Source organism: Benincasa hispida, chromosome 3 (genome assembly GCF_027475165.1).
Source record: "Benincasa hispida cultivar pf3 chromosome 3, pf3_genome.v1.1, whole genome shotgun sequence".
Lineage (NCBI taxonomy): Eukaryota > Viridiplantae > Streptophyta > Magnoliopsida > Cucurbitales > Cucurbitaceae > Benincasa > Benincasa hispida.
Window position 1 is genome coordinate 78,154,668 of NC_143480.1, and position 13,340 is coordinate 78,168,007.

The 13,340-nt window shown below is 52.2% G+C and overlaps 1 pseudogene; it reads right to left on the bottom strand.

Annotated features, from left to right (window-relative positions):
- LOC150037546 (uncharacterized) overlaps positions 1 to 13,340 on the bottom strand; it is a 36,418-nt pseudogene that overhangs the window by 12,225 nt on the left and 10,853 nt on the right.

A 13,340-nucleotide genomic window follows, 5' to 3' on the forward strand; every position in this document is an offset into this window, starting at 1 on the left:
CTGGGGGTGTCGCATGGCATGGCCTAGGTGTGTCGCATGGCATGCTGGGGTGTCGTGAGGCAGGGCCCAGGGACCCAATTTTTGTGCGCGAACCTTCCGTCACGAAAAAGGGCGAAAACGGACCCAAGTGTTAAAAACGATGAAAGAAATGCGTGTGCCAGACGGTTTTGCGAACGGATCTCATTTGGTGCCCTAAACGGCCCCCGGGGTGTCGCGGTGGCTTGCTGGGGTGTCGCATGGCTTGGCTGGGGGTGTCGCATGGCATGGCTGGGGGTGTCGCATGGCATGCTGGGGTGTCGCGGGGCAGGGCCCAGGGACCCAATTTTTGTGCGCGAACTTTCCGTCACGAAAAAGCGCGAAAACGAACCCAGGGGTTAAGAACGATGAAAAAAAGCCGTGTGCCAGACGGTTTTGGGAACGGAGCTCGTTTGGTGCCCGAAACGGCCCCCGGGGCCCCGGGGCCAACTTTTTGCTCCCGAACCTTTCGGCACGGAATTGCGCAAAAACGGACCCAGGGGTTAAGAACGATGAAAAAGAGGCATGTGCCAGACGGTTTTGCGAACGGAGCTCGTTTGGTGCCCGAAACGGCCCCCGGGGCCGTGGGGGCAACTTTTCGCTCCCGAACCTTCCGAACGAAATGGCGCGGAAAACGGACCCAGGCGTTAACAACGATGAAAAACAGGCGTGTGCCAGACGGTTTTGCGAACGGAGCTCGTTTGCTGCCCCAAATGGCCCCCGGGTTGTCGCGGTGGCTTGCTGGAGTGTCGCATGGCTTGGCTGGGGGTGTCGCATGGCATGGCTGGGGGTGTCGCATGGCATGGCCTAGGTGTGTCGCATGGCATGCTGGGGTGTCCGTGAGGCAGGGCCACAGGGAACCCCAATTTTGTAGCGCGAGACCTTCCGACACGAAATAAGTGCGAAAACGGACCCCAGGTGTTATAAAAACGATGAAAGAAAATGCGGTGCCAGAGCGTTTTGCGAACGGATCTCATTTGGTGCCCTAAACGGCCCCCGGGTGTCGCGGTGGCTTGGCTGGGGTGTCGCATGGCGTTGGCTGGGGGTGTCGCATGCATGGCTGGGGGTGTAGCATGGCATGCAGGGTGTCGCGGGGCAAGGCCCAGGGACCCAATTTTTGTTCGCGAACCTTCCGTCACGAAAAAGCGCGAAAACGAACCCGGGGTTAAGAACGATGAAAAAAGGCCGTGTGCCAGACGGTTTTGGGAACGGAGCTCGTTTGGTGCCTGGGGCCAACTTTTTGCTCCCGAACCTTTCGGCACGGAATTGCGCGAAAACGGACCCAGGGGTTAAGAACGATGAAAAAGAGGCATGTGCCAGACGATTTTGCGAACGGTGCTCGTTTGGTGCCCCAAACGGGCCCCGGGACCCCACGGGCTGCGTCGGGGGTCCGTTTGTCGTGCGCGAACATTCCGTCACGAAAAAGTGCGAAAACGGACCCAAGGGTTAAGAATGATGATAAAAAGTTGTGTGCCAGACAGTTTTGCGAACGGAGCTCGTTTGGTGCACGAAACGGCCCCCGGGGCCGTGGGGTCCACTTTTCGCTCCCGAACCTTCCGGCACGGTAATGCGCGAAAACGGACCCAGGAGTTAAAAGAGATGAAAGAAATGCGTGTGCCAGACGATTTTGCGATCGGAGCTCGTTTGGTGCCCCAAACGGCCCACGGGGTGTCGCGGTGGCTTGCTGGGGTGTCGCATGGCTTGGCTGGGGGTGTCGCATGGCATGCTGGGGTGTCGCGGGGCAGGGCCCAGGGACCCAATTTTTGTGCGCGAACCTTCCGTTACGAAAAAGCGCGAAAACGGACCCAGGGGTTAAGAACGATGAAAAAAAGTCGTGTGCCAGAAGGTTTTGGGAACGGAGCTCGTTTGGTGCCCGAAACGGCCCTCGGGGCCCCGGGGCCAACTTTTTCTCCCGAACCTTCCGGCACGGAATTGCGCGAAAACGGACCCAGGGGTTAAGAACGATGAAAAAGAGGCGTGTGCCAGACGGTTTTGCTAAGGGAGCTCGTTTGGTGCCCCAAACGGGCCCCGGGACCCCACGAGCTGCGTCGGGGGTCCTTTTGTCGTGCGCGAACATTCCGTCACGAAAAAGTGCGAAAACGGACCCAAGGGTTAAGAATGATGATAAAAAGTTGTGTGCCAGACGGTTTTGCGAACGGAGCTCGTTTGGTGCCTGAAACGGCCCCCGGGGCCATGGGGCCCACTTTTCGCTCCCGAACCATCCGGCACGGAAATGCGCGAAAACGGACCCAGGCGTTAAAAACGATGAAAAAAAGGCGGGTGCCAGACGATTTTGCGAACGGAGCTCGTTTGGTGCCCCAAACGGCCCCCGGGGTGTCGCGGTGGCTTGCTGGGGTGTCGCATAGCTTGGCTGGGTGTGTGGCATGGCATGGCTTGGGTTGTCGCATGGCATGGCCTGTGTTGTCGCATGGCATGGTGGGGTGTCGCGGGGCAGGGCCCAGGGACCCAATTTTTGTGCGCGAACCCTCCGTCATGAAAAAGCGCAAAAACGGACCCAGGGGTTAAGAACGATGAAAAAAAGCCGTGTGCCATACGGTTTTGGGAACGGAGCTCGTTTGGTGCCCGGAACGGCCCCCGGGGCCAACTTTTTGCTCCCGAACCTTCCGACACGAAATTGCGCGAAAACGTACCCAGGGGTTAAGAACGATGAAAAAGAGGCGTATGCCAGACGGTTTTGCGAACGGAGCTCGTTTGGTGCCCCAAACGGGTCCCGGGACCCCACGGGCTGCGTCGGGGGTCCATTTGTCGTGCGCGAACATTCCGTCAAGAAAAAGTGCGAAAACGAACCCAAGGGTTAAGAATGATGATAAAAAGTTGTGTGCCAGACGGTTTTGCGAACGGAGCTCGTTTGGTGCCTGAAACGGCCCTCGGGGTCGTGGGGCCCACTTTTTGCTCCCGAACCTTCCGGCACGGAAATGCACAAAAACGGACCCAGGCGTTAAAAACGATGAAAAAAAGGCGTGTGTCAGATGATTTTGCAAACGGAGATCGTTTGGTGCCCCAAACGGCCCCCGGGGTGTCGCGGTGGCTTGTTGGGGTGTCGCATGGCTTGGCTGGGGGTGTCGCATGGCATGGCTGGGGGTGTCGCATAGCATGGCTGGGGGTGTCGAATTGCATGCTTGTCCAGGGCCTATTGCCCATGGGCGCATGCCCAATCCAACCCTCTTCTAGCATACTTTCATATCCTGTATTGTATTAGCTTAGTTAGCTTGCTTTCTTTACATTTTCATTGTAAGTGACCACTCGCCCTTTTGCATATATGCAAGGGCGCCAGTTGGCTTTTTTTTCAGAATGCACTATATGGGATAAGACTAACCATCACTTCCTCATACCCGGAGTAGTACTCTATAAAGCCGTTGTTGTTGCTTATTGCTTTCTAGTCTACTTCAATCTTTCTTTCTTTATTCACACTCACAAATCTTCTTACGAAAACCTTTTCTCTAAACCTGTTTTCTAAAACCGTTTTCCCTAAAATGGGGGTGGAGGTTGAAAGAGGCACTTGGTGTGCCATCGACAGTCCGTATTCGAGTTGGCTGGCTTGTTCGTGAGCAGGAACAAGTGCCGCACAATCGCTAGGAGAAGCTTCCGAAAGAGAGATTGTGACAGTTGGTATCAGAGCCAGGTTGGCTTATAGAGGGAAGATCAGTGATCATGTCGGCGACAAAGAACCTGAACAAGTCCCATATGGACAGATTGGTAGAGATGGAAGAACAAATGCTCTACCTGAGAGAGGTCCTAGATAATGTTCGTTTCCTTAAGACTCGGCTACAAGAAGTTGCTGAGAAAGCCGATGGAATTGATGCGGTGGTAGGCCGCCTAGACAGATTACCCGTCAGAGAATTGATGATGAGGGTAGAGACCCTCGAGACCAAAACAGTACGGTCCGGCAGCTTTGAACGAGGCGATAGCTCCTCGGGCTCTGTTGCCCACATAGAGGAGCGTGTCGAAGAGCTGGACAGCTCTCAAAAAGCAATACTTCAGATGGTAACCGATTTATCTTAAGACTTTCGATCGGCCCTGGATGTCGTCAGAGCCGAGATAGCGGATGTGAGTGCTAGGGTGAATCTCACCATCCGAGCGGTAGGGAACCAAGCCCCACCTGGGGGAGCAATGGTAGTGAGCAGAATAAAAATCCCAGAACCGAAACCCTTCTATGGGGTGCGTGAAGCGAAAGCCCTGTAAAATTTTATCTTCGACCTTGAGCAATACTTCAAGGCGATGAACACAGTGACTGAAGAGTCGAAAGTCACAATAGCAACGATGCATCTAGTTGAAGATGCGAAACTGTGGTGGAGATCACGATTTACAGACATACAGGAAGGACGCTGCACTATTGATACTTGGGATAGATTGAAACAAGAACTTCGTTCGCAGTTCTTCCCTGAAAATGTCGAGATCTTGGCTCGACAAAAACTCCGAGAGCTAAAGCAAACAGGTAACATCAGGGACTACGTAAAACAGTTTGCAGGACTCATGTTGGACATACGAGATATGTCTGAAAAAGACAAGGTCTTTTGCTTTGTGGAAGGGCTGAAACCGTGGGCGAAATCAAAACTATATGAACAGAGAGTACAGGATCTCCCCTCTGCCTATGCGGCAGCTGAACGGCTATACGACCTTAGCACTGACTCACAAGATGTGAGGAAGCAATCAACTTCCTCAAATGGGGGAAACAGAAATAGTCGTTCCAGTCCTCCCAGACCTGGGGGAGGAGACAAGAACACAGGGGGGGACCGTAAATCATCCCACCCGAGATCAGGAAACAACTGGCAGGGGCCGCCACAACAGCATAACAATTACAATCGCCCCCTGTCTTGTTTCATATGTAGAGGGCCACACAGGGCGGGCGAATGTCCAAATCGAACTGCGTTCAATGCTTTTCAAGCCACATTAGCCTCTACCTCCGAAGACAAGGCTGAACTGGAGGAGACGGTAACCGAGCCAGCGGCAGAAATTGAGAATCCCAGAATGGGGGCATTGAAATTCCTAACTACACTCCAGAAGAATATGGGAAAGGCGACGGAGCCACTAGAGAAGGGTCTCATGTATGTGGACGCTTGGGTCAACCAAAGATCGGCAAAAACCACTATGGTTGACTCTGGGGCTACCCATAACTTCATGGCCGAAACGAAAGCTCGCCGCCTGAACTTGAATTGGGAAAGAGATGCAGGGATAATGAAAGCTGTGAATTCCGCAGCCCTACCGATTACGGGGATAGCGAAGAGAACTCCGGTGAAGTTAGGAGATTGGAAAGGCTTCGTTGACTTCGTAATTGTCAAGATGGATGATTTCGACGTGGTACTAGGGATGGAATTCCTACTTGAACATAAAGTCATACCAATGCCCCTCGCCAAATGCTTAGTCATTACCGGATCTACACCGACCGTAGTCCAAGCCAGTATCAAGCGGCCAAATGGGGTGAGAATGATCTCAGCCCTCCAGTTGAAGAGGGGACTGGCCCACGACGAACCTACGTTCATGGCCATCCCGATAGAATCAGTTGAGTCCACTGAAGAGGAGATCCCCCAAGACGTTCTATTTGTCTTGGAAGAGTATCGGATGTCATGCCGAAGAGCTTGCCCAAGTCCTTACCCCCACGAAGGGGGATTGACAATGAGATTGAGTTGTTGCCAGAGGAAAAGCCGCCTGCCAAGAATGCATATCGCATGGCCCCGCCAGAATTGGCTAAGCTTCGGAAACAGTTAGACGAGTTGTTAGATGCAGGATTTATCAGACCGGCGAAGGCCCCTTACGGAGCCCCAGTACTGTTCCAGAAGAAGAAGGATGGGAGCCTCCGGTTGTGCATCGACTATCGGGCCTTGAATAAGCTCACAGTCCGCAACAAATATCCCCTTCCTATCATTACTGACTTATTTGATCAGCTTCACGGTGCTAAGTATTTCTCGAAGCTGGACCTACGGTCTGGATATTATCAGGTTCGAATTGCTGAAGGAGACGAACCTAAGACGACCTGTGTCACGAGATATGGAGCCTTCGAATTCCTCGTGATGTCCTTTGGCCTCACCAATGCTCCAACAACGTTCTGTACCTTAATGAACCAAGTGTTTCACGAATACCTCGACAAATTCGTCGTAGTGTATCTTGATGACATTGTGGTCTATAGTGCCTCATTGGAGGACCATCGACATCACCTCCAACTAGTCTTTGAAAAGTTGAGGAGAAATCAGTTGTATGTAAAGAAAGAGAAGTGCTCCTTTGCCCAAGAGTGCATAAATTTCCTCGGCCACGTGATTGAGTGTGGTCGGATTGGTATGGAAGAGGGCAAGGTGGCTGCGATTAGAGACTGGAGGGTACCATCATCCGTGACCGAACTACAATCCTTCCTCGGACTAGCCAACTACTATAGGCGGTTCGTAGAAGGATTCTCGAGAAGAACAGGGCCATTAACCGAACTGTTGAAGAAGGATAGCCAATGGAGCTGGACTCCTGAATGTCAAGCCGCCTTTGAGGGCTTGAAGAAAGTGATGATTGAGGGGCCAGTCCTCGGAATTGCCGACGTGACCAAGCCATTTGAAGTAGAGACTGATGCTTCTGACTTCGCGTTGGGTGGTGTCCTCCTCCAAGACGGACACCCCATCGCGTATGAGAGTAGGAAACTAAATGATGCCGAACGGAGGTATGCCGCCTCCGAGAAAGAGATGTTAGCAGTAGTTCACTGCTTGAGGGCCTGGAGACAGTATCTCTTGGGGGCCAAGTTCGTGGTCAAGACCGACAAAAACTCCATTTGTCACTTCTTCAACCAACCGAAGTTGTCGTCGAAATAGGCACGGTGGCAGGAATGTCTAGTGGAGTTCGACTTCCAATTCGAACATAGACCGGGGAAAAGTAACCAAGTGGCTGATGCTCTTAGACGAAAGAGCGAACATGCGGCCCTGTGCATGTTCGCCTGCCTACAAGCAAGTACGTTGAGTGCATCAGTACGAGAAACTGTCAAAACTCACTTGACAAATGACACAGCGACGCAGGCCATCTTACAGTTGGCCAGAGAAGGGAAGACACGTCAGTTCTGGGTGGAAGATGATCTACTATACACCAAAGGCAATCGCCTCTACATCCCCAGATCCGGGGAGTTACGAAGGTCGCTGATGAAGGAGTGTCACGACACACTGTGGGCAGGACATAATGGTTGGCAGAGGACTTATGCCCTTCTGAAGCAAGGCTACTATTGGCCAAGTCTTCGAGACGATGTCATGCAATTTACCAAGACTTGCCTTGTCTGCCAACAAGATAAGGTCGAAAGGGTGAAATTAGCGGGTCTGCTGGAACCCCTACCTGTGCCCTCTAGACCATGGGAGAGTGTGTCTCTCGACTTTATCACCCATTTGCCCAAGGTGGGAGAGTTTGAATCGATCCTTGTTATCATCGACCGGTTCTCGAAATATGCCACTTTCGTCCCAACGCCGAAAATGTGCAAAGCAGGGATGACTGCTCAGCTGTTCTTCAAACACATCGTGAAATTATGGGGTGTCCCCGTGAGCATTGTTAGCGATCGGGACGGAAGATTCACTGGGACATTCTGGACAGAATTGTTCAAAATATTGGGATCATCACTGAATATCTCCTCTAGCTATCATCCCCAAACTGACGGCCAGACGGAACGCTTCAACAGTATGCTTGAGGAATATCTGCGTCACTTTATCGACGCTAGGCAGATGAACTGGGTCCAGTTGTTAGATGTGGCAGTTCAGCTTCAATAGCCAGCAGAGTTCCGCGACCGGAAAAACGCCCTTCAAAGTGGTGTGCGGCAGACAGCCACTCATGCCACACTTGGTGGACCACCCTTATGCAGGCAAAAGTCCTCAGGCACATAACTTCACTAAAGAGTGGAGAAAAACCTCTGAGATAGCTCGCGCCTACCTAGAAAGAGCATCGAGGAGGGTGAAGAAGTGGGCTGATAAGAAGCGGAGGGCCCTTGAGTTTCAAGCTGGGGACAAGGTCCTGATCAAGCTACGACCGGAACAGTTTCGTTTCCGAGGCCAGAGAGACCAACGGCTAGTAAGGAAATATGAAGGTCCAGTGGAGGTAATTGAGAAGGTCGGGAGAACCTCATATAGGGTTCAGTTACCCTCATGGATGAAGATTCATCCTGTCATCCATGTGAGTATCCTGAAGCCCTATCATCCCGATCCCGAGAATGAACAGCGAAACATGCTAAGGCGCCCACCGGTCACGATGAAGAGTTCTGCTGAGAAAGAAGTTGCACAAATCCTGGATAAACGTACGCGCCGTATTGGAAGACCCAGACGAGAACTGACAGAGTTCTTAGTGAAATGGAAGGATCTCCCCGACGAAGAGATCAGTTGGGAGCGGGCCGAAGACTTGAAGAATGCAGCTCCAGCCATCGCAGGTTTTGAACAAGGTCGGTTGACGAGGACGTCAACCAATTAAGTGTGGGAGAATGTAACGATCATGCTTGTCCAGGGCCTGTTGCCCATGGGCGCATGCCCAATCCAACCCCCTTCTAGCATACTTTCATATCCTGTATTGTATTAGCTTAGTTAGCTTGCTTTCTTTACATTTTCATTGTAAGTGACCACTCACCCTTTTGCATATGCAAGGGCGCCAGTTGGCTTTTTGTTCAGAATGCACTATATGGGGATAAGACTAACCATCACTTCCTCATACCCGGAGTAGTACTCTATAAAGCCGTTGTTGTTGCTTATTGCTTTCTAGTCTACTACAATCTTTCTTTCTTTATTCACACTCACAAATCTTCTTACGAAAACCTTTTCTCTAAACCTGTTTTCTAAAACCGTTTTCCCTAAAACGGGGGTGGAGGTTGCAAGAGGCACTCGGTGTGCCATCGGCAGTCCGTATTCGAGTTGGCTGGCTTGTTCGTGAGCGGGAACAAGTGCCGCACAATCGCTAGGAGAAGCTTCCGAAAGAGCGATTGTGACACATGGCATGGCTGGGGGTGTCGCATGGCATGCTGGGGTGTCGCGGGGCAGGGCCCAGGGACCCAATTTTTGGGCGCGAACCTTCCGTCACGAAAAAGCGCGAAAACGGACCCAGCGGTTAAGAACGATGAAAAAAAGCCGTGTGCCAGACGGTTTTGGGAACGGAGCTCGTTTGGTGCCCGAAACGGCCCCCGCGGCCCCGGGGCCAACTTTTTGCTCCCGAACCCTCCGGCACTGAATTGCGCGAAAACGAACCCAGGGCTTAAGAACAAAGAAAAAGAGGCGTGTGCCAGACGGTTTTGCAAACGGAGCTCGTTTGGTGCCCTAAACGGTCCCTGGGACCCCACGGGCTGCGTCCGGGGTCCGTTTGTCGTGCGCGAACATTTCGTCACGAAAAAGTGCGAAAACGAACCCAAGGGTTAAGAATGATGATAAAAAGTTGTGTGCCAGACGGTTTTGCTAACGGAGCTCGTTTGGTGCCCGAAACGGCCCCCGGGGCCGTGGGGCCCACTTTTTGCTCCCGAACCTTCCGGCACGGAAATGCGCGAAAAAGGACCCAGGCGTTAAAAACGATGAAAAAAAGGCGTGTGCCAGACGGTTTTGCGAACGGAGCTCGTTTGGTGCCCCAAACGGCCTTCGGGGTGTCGCGGTGGCTTGCTGGGGTGTCGCATGGCTTGGCTGGGGGTGTCGCATGGCATGGCCTGGGGCTGTCGCATGGCATGCTAGGGTGTCGCTGAGCAGGGCCCAGGGATCCAATTTTTGTGCGCGAACCTTCCGTCACGAAAAAGCGCAAAAACGGACCCAGGGGTTAAGAACGTTGAAAAAAAGCCGTGTGCCAGACGGTTTTGGGAATGGAGTTCGTTTGGTGCCCGAAACGGCCCCCGGGGCCAACTTTTTGCTCCCGAACCATCCGGCACGGAATTGCGCGAAAACAGACCCAGGAGTTAAGAACGATGAAAAAGAGGCGTGTGCCAAACGGTTTTGCGAACATAGCTCGTTTGGTGCCCCAAACGGGTCCCAGGACCCCACGGGCTGCGTCGAGGGTCCGTTTGTCGTGCGCGAACATTCCGTCACGAAAAAGTGCGAAAACGGACCCAAGGGTTAAGAATGATGATAAAATGTTGTGTGCAAGACGGTTTTGCGAACGGAGCTCGTTTGGTGCCCGAAACGGCCCCTGGGGCCGTGGGGCCCACTTTTCGCTCCCGAACCTTTTGGCACGGAAATGCGCGAAAACGAACCCAGGTGTTAAAAACGATGAAAGAAATGCGTGTGCCAGACGGTTTTGCGATCGGAGCTCGTTTGGTTTCTCAAACGGCCCCCGGGGTGTCGCGGTGGCTTGTTGGGGTGTCGCATGGCTTGGCTGGGGGTGTCGCATGGCATGGCCTGGGGGTGTCGCGGGGCAGGGCCTAGGGACCCAATTTTTGTGCGCGAACCTTCTGTCACGAAAAAGTGCAAAAATGAACCCAGGGGTTAAGAACTATGAAAAAAAGCCGTGTGCCAGACGGTTTTGGGAACGAAGCTCGTTTGGTGCCCGAAACGGCCCCCGGGGCCCCAGGGCCAACTTTTTGCTCCCGAACCTTCCAGCACGGAATTGCGCGAAAACAGACCCAGGGGTTAAGAACGATGAAAAAGAGGCGTGTGCCAGACGGTTTTGCGAACGGAGCTCGTTTGGTGCTCCAAACGGGCCCCGGGACCCCACAGGCTGCGTTGGGGGTCCGTTTGTCGTGCGCGAACATTCCGTCACGAAAAAGTGCGAAAACGAACACAAGGGTTAAGAATGATGATAAAAAGTTGTGTGCCAAACGGTTTTGCGAACGGAGCTCGTTTGGTGCCCGAAACGGCCCCCGGGGCCGTGGGGCCCACTTTTCGCTCCCGAACCTCCCGACATGGAAATGCGCAAACACAGACCCAGGCGTTAAAAACGATGAGAAAAAGGCGTGTGCCAGACGGTTTTGCGAATGGAGCTCGTTTGGTGCCCCAAACGGCCCCCGGTGTGTCGCGGTGGCTTGTTGGGGTGTCCCATGGCTTGGCTGGGGTGTTGAATGGCTTGGCTGGAGGTGTCGCATGGCATGGCCTGGGGGTGTCGCATGGCATGCTGGGGTGTCGCGGGGTGTCACAATCGCTCTTTCGGAAGCTTCTCTTAGCGATTGTGCGGCACTTGTTCCCGCTCACGAACAAGTCAGCCAACTCGAATACGGACTGCCGATGGCACACCAAGTGCCTCTCGCAACCTCCACCCCCGTTTTAGGGAAAACGGTTTTAGAAAAACGGGTTTAGAGAAAAGGTTTTCATAAGAAGTTTTGTGAGTGTGAATAAAGAAAGAAAGATTGTAGTAGACTAGAAAGCAATAAGTAACAACAACAGCTTTATAGAGTACTACTCCGGGTATGAGGAAGTGATGGATAGTCTTATCCCCATATAGTGCATTCTTAATAAAAAGCCAACTAGCGCCCTTGCATATGCAAAAGGGCGAGTGGTCACTTACAATGAAAATGTAAAGAAAGCAAGCTAACTAAGCTAATACAATACAAGGTATGAAAGTATGCTAGAAGGGGGTTGGGCTAATACAATACAAGATTTTAAAGTATGCTAGAAGGGGGTTGGACTAATACAATACAAGATATGAAAGTATGCTAGAAGGGGGTTAGATTAGGTTTGCGGCCATGGGCAACAGGCCCTGGACAAGCATGACCATTACATTCTCCCCCACTTAATTGGTTGACGTCCCCGTAAATTGACCTTGTTCAAAACCTGCGATGGCTGGAGCTGCATTCTTCAAATCTTCGGCCCGCTCCCAACTGATCTCTTCGTCGGGGAGATCCTTCCATTTCACTAAGAACGCTGTCAGTTCTCGTCTGGGTCTTCCAATACGGCGCGTACGTTTATCCAGGATTTGTGCAACTTCTTTCTCTCAGCAGAACTCTTCATCGTGACCGGTGGGCGCCTTAGCATGTTTCGCTGTTCATCCTCGGGATCGGGATGATAGGGCTTCAGGATACTCACATGGATGACAGGATGAATCTTCATCCATGAGGGTAACTGAACCCTATATGAGGTTCTCCCGACTTTCTCAATTACCTCCACTGGACCTTCATATTTCCTTACTAGCCGTTGGTCTCTCTGGCCTCGGAAACGAAACTGTTCTGGTCGTAGCTTGATCAGGACCTTGTCCCCAGCTTGAAACTCAAGGGCCCTCCGCTTCTTATCAGCCCACTTCTTCATCCTTCTCAATGCTCTTTCTAGGTAGGCGCGAGCTATCTCAGAGGTTTTGCTCCACTCTTTAGTGAAGTTATGTGCCTGAGGACTTTTGCCTGCATAAGGGTAGTCCACCAAGTGTGGCATGAGTGGCTGTCTGCCGCACACCACTTCGAAGGGCGTTTTTCCGGTCGCGGAACTCTGCTGGCTATTGAAGCTGAACTGAGCCACATCTAACAACTGGACCCAGTTCTTCTACCTAGCGTCGATAAAGTGACGCAGATATTCCTCGAGCATACTGTTGTAGCGTTCCATCTGGCCGTTAGTTTGGGGATGATAGCTAGAGGAGATATTCAGTGTTGACCCCAATATTTTGAACAATTCTGTCCAGAATGTCCCAGTGAATCTTCCGTCCCGATCGCTAACAATGCTCGCGGGGACACCCCATAATTTCACGATGTGTTTGAAGAACAGTTGAGCAGTCATCACGGCTGTGCACATTTTCGGCGTTGGGACGAATGTGGCATATTTTGAGAACCGGTCGATGATAACAAGGATCGATTCAAACTCTCCCACCTTGGGCAAATGGGTGATGAAGTCGAGAGACACGCTCTCCCATGGTCTAGAGGGCACAGGTAGGGGTTTCAGCAGACCCGTTAATTTCACCCTTTCGACCTTATCTTGTTGGCAGACAAGGCAAGTCTTGGTAAATTGCTTGACATCGTCTCGAAGGTTTGGCCAATAGTAGCCTTGTTTCAAAAGGGTATAAGTCCTCTGCCAACCATTATGTCCTCCCACGGTGTGTCGTGACACTCCTTCATCAGCGAGCTACGTAACTCCCCAGATCTGGGGATGTAGAGGCGATTGCCTTTGGTGTATAGTAGATCATCTTCCACCCAGAACTGGCGTGTCTTCCCCTCTCTGGCCAACTGTAGGATGACCTGCGCCGCTGTGTCATTTGTCAACTGAGTTTTGACAGTTTCTCGTACTGTTTCACTCAACGTACTTGCTTGTAGGCAGGCGAACATGCACAGGGCCGCATGTTCGCTCTTTCGTCTAAGAGCATCAGCCACTTGGTTACTTTTCCCCGGTCTATGTTCGAATTGGAAGTCGAACTCCACTAGACATTCCTGCCACCGTGCCTATTTCGACGACAACTTCGGTTGGTTGAAGAAGTGACAAATGGAGTTT